Consider the following 3,260-nt stretch of genomic DNA (forward strand, 5'->3'; position numbering starts at 1 on the left):
CTTTTTTTTTTTTTTTTTTTTTGCAATTTAAGATCATTTTATTGAAGAAGGAGAGGCAGGGAGAGGTGGGGGGCAAGTAGAGCCCCCACTAACCCCACCCATCCCCTCCCTGACTCCTGCCTCCCCAAGTGGCTCCCCTGCACTATGGGGGGACTTTGTGCGAACTCTGCCCTGGGGGGATGCGAAGGGTGAAGGGTAGGTGTGAAATGTCAGCAGCTGTGGCTGGTGGTGATGCTACTGGGTACTGGGGGGCTTGTAGGGCTCCAGGAGGAGGGCTGAGAAGGTGTTGACCTTGTCTGCCCCCCACACCTCATGGGGTAACAGTGGCAGCTTCATGATGTGGAAGTCTTCATACAGGTCCTCCATCTGGTCCAAGTACTTGGCTTGGATCTTGTGGCAGGCTTCACACATTTTGCAGGGTTTCTCAGGGTCAGGGAAGACAAGCTGGTTGATGATGATGATGTGGGTGTCAATCTTGCACTTGGGTAGCTCCTGGATCAACCGTTCTGTTTTATATAGGGACAGAAACTCAGCAATGCATACACGGATGAAGGTTGTCTGCTCAAGGTCCTTGAACTGTTCACTGACAGAGCAGATGACAGGCAGTGTCTCCTCCAGCTTGGAGGCCAACTAATCTATATTCATGTCCCCCAGGCCCAGCATATTGCACATCTGTGAGATGAAGGGGCTGATTTGGTTCTTGATCTGCATGAGACGGCCCAGACCCCACTCCACGATGGTGGGGAAGTTGAGAAGCCTCAGTGTGTGTCCCATGGGCGCTGTGTCAAACACCAGCACAGAGACGTTCACGCCCTTCACCAGCCTCACGACCTCAGCATAGCTCAGGGCCTCGTGGATGTCAGGAAAGGCGCTCCTGGCCTCCTGCATCATCTTCTTGTCCATGCTTCACATGTTGTCCTCCTCGACCAGCTCTGCCACGCCCAGGCTAGGGTCAATCTCCATAGCAAAGAGGTTGTCATAGCCTTTGACCTTTGTAGGTAGCTTTGAGAACTTCTGGTCAAAAGCATCTGAGATGTTGTGGGCTGGGTCCGTGGAGATTATCAGAACACTCTCTCGCCCCTCGGAGAGCTGTACTGCCAGGCTGCAGCTGCAGGCGGTCTTCCCCACGCCACCCTTGCCCCCAATGAAGATCCATTTTAGGCTGCACTGTTGGATGATGTTGCTAAGCGTAGGTTCCAGCAGCTCCACATCAGGCACATCCTCGAACTCCTCCACCACAGCCCCCCACCTGGCCACCCCTGCTGCCATGTTGGAACCATTTTCTTCCATTCTTGAGATACTTTACTAACAAGAATATGATTTAGCTCCATCCATGTAAACATAAAAGAGGTAAGGTCTCTGCCGTTTTATGGCTGCATGCTATTCCATGGTGTACACATACCACAATTTGTTAATCCATTCATGGGTTGATGGGCACTTGGGCTGCTTCCATGACTTGGCAATTATGAATGGGGCTATGATAAGCATTCTTGTGCAAATGTCTTTGTTGTAAAATGATCTTTGGTCATCTGGATATATACCTAGTAGAGGAAATGCAGGATCAAACGGTAGGGCTACTTTTAGTTCCCTGAGTGTTCTCCAAACTTCTTTCCAGAAGGGACATATTAGCTTGCATTCTCACCACCAGCAGTGCAGAAGTGTTACTTCTCTCCACATCCACGCCAACATCTGTAGTTTTGGGATTTTGTTATGTGGGCTAATCTTAGTGGAGTTAGATGATATCTCAAAGTGGTTTTCATTTGCATTTCTCTGATGATTAAAGATGGTGAGTATTTTTTTCATGTTTTTGTAGGCTATGAGCCTGTCTTCTTAAGAGAAGCTTCTGTTCAAGTCTCTTGCCCATAATGAAATGGGATCACTTATTCTTTTCTTATTAATTAGTTTGAGTTCTCTGTGGATTCTAGTTATCAGACCTGTGTCAGAAACATAACCTGCAAATATCTTCTCCCATTCTGAGGGCTGTCTGCTTGCTTCACTGTGTTCTTAGCTGTGCAAAAGCCCTTTAGTTTGATCAGATCCCAGTAATATATTTTTTGGTGTTGCTTCAATTGCCTGGTATGGGAGGGGAGTCCTCCTCATAAAATAATTTCCCAGGCCAATTTCTTCAAGTATTTTTCCTGCACTCTCTTCTAGTATCTTGATAGTTTCATGTCTTAAGTTTAAATCTTTTATCCAGTGAGAATCAATTTTTGTTAATGGTGAAAGGCGAGAGTCTAGTTTCAGTCTTCTACACATCACCAGCCAATTCCCCCAGCACCATTTGTTAAATAGGGAATCTTTCCCCCATTTATGTTTTTGATAGGCTTATCAAAGATCGAATGATGATAAGTGGCTGGGTTCATCTCTTGGTTCTCTATTCTGTTCTCTCTGTTTTTGTGCCAGTACCATGCTGTTTTGATCACTATAGATTTATAGTATAGCCTGAAGTCTGGTAGCATGATTCCTCCTGCTTTGTTTTTATTTCTGAGTAATTTCTTGGCTATTCATGGTTTTTTCTGATTCCATATGAAATGAAGTGTTATTTTTTCCCGATCTTTAAAGTATGACAGTGGTGCTTTAATACAGATTGCATCAATTTGTATATTGCTTTGGGAAGTATGGACATTTTAACAATGTTGATTCTTCAAGGATGCCCATTATTGACTCCACTGCTGTTCAACGTGGTAATAGAAGTCTTAGCCATCGCAATCAGGCAAGAGAAGGCAGAAGCTCTTTTTAAACTGGTGTTTTATCTTTCTTAGTGGCTCAAACTAGATCCTGTTCAGACATAACAAATTAGTATGAGCTTCTTTTGGCATAAAAACATTTTGAGTTCCACGCATAGTTTTTTCATAATATGCATTTTTAGGAACTTTTTGAAGACCCCCCCTCATGTAGCTCATTCATTTTCACTGTCACATGGTGTTCCATTATAGGAATAGACTGCAGATCGTTTGCTCATGCTCCTGCTGATGGACATTTGTGCTGTTTCAAGTTTAGGGCTCTTACAAATGCTGTTAAAGATGTTTTTCTGTATGTCTTTTGGATATCTTATACATTTTTGTAGTAGTGAATTTGCAAGGCCATACAGCATGCATATTATCAGCTTTGCAAAGTTTTCCAATATGTGTCAATTTACACTTGCACCAGCAGTGAGAGCCTTCAACACTCATATTGTCTGTTTTTGGTCTTAGACACTCTATTGGGTGTGTAATGGTATTGCATTGTGGGCTTTTTCTTTTTTTTTTTTTTTTTTTGAG

At 43.9% G+C, this 3,260-nt stretch overlaps 1 pseudogene; it reads right to left on the reverse strand.

Annotated features, from left to right (window-relative positions):
- Positions 1 to 196: 196 nt before the first annotated feature.
- LOC100950376 lies at positions 197 to 1,269 on the reverse strand (annotated as a pseudogene).
- Between the last annotated feature and the right edge of the window lie 1,991 nt (positions 1,270 to 3,260).

This window comes from Otolemur garnettii, unplaced genomic scaffold (assembly GCF_000181295.1).
Source record: "Otolemur garnettii isolate 467f Iridium unplaced genomic scaffold, OtoGar3 scaffold00011, whole genome shotgun sequence".
Classification (NCBI taxonomy): Eukaryota; Metazoa; Chordata; class Mammalia; order Primates; family Galagidae; genus Otolemur; species Otolemur garnettii.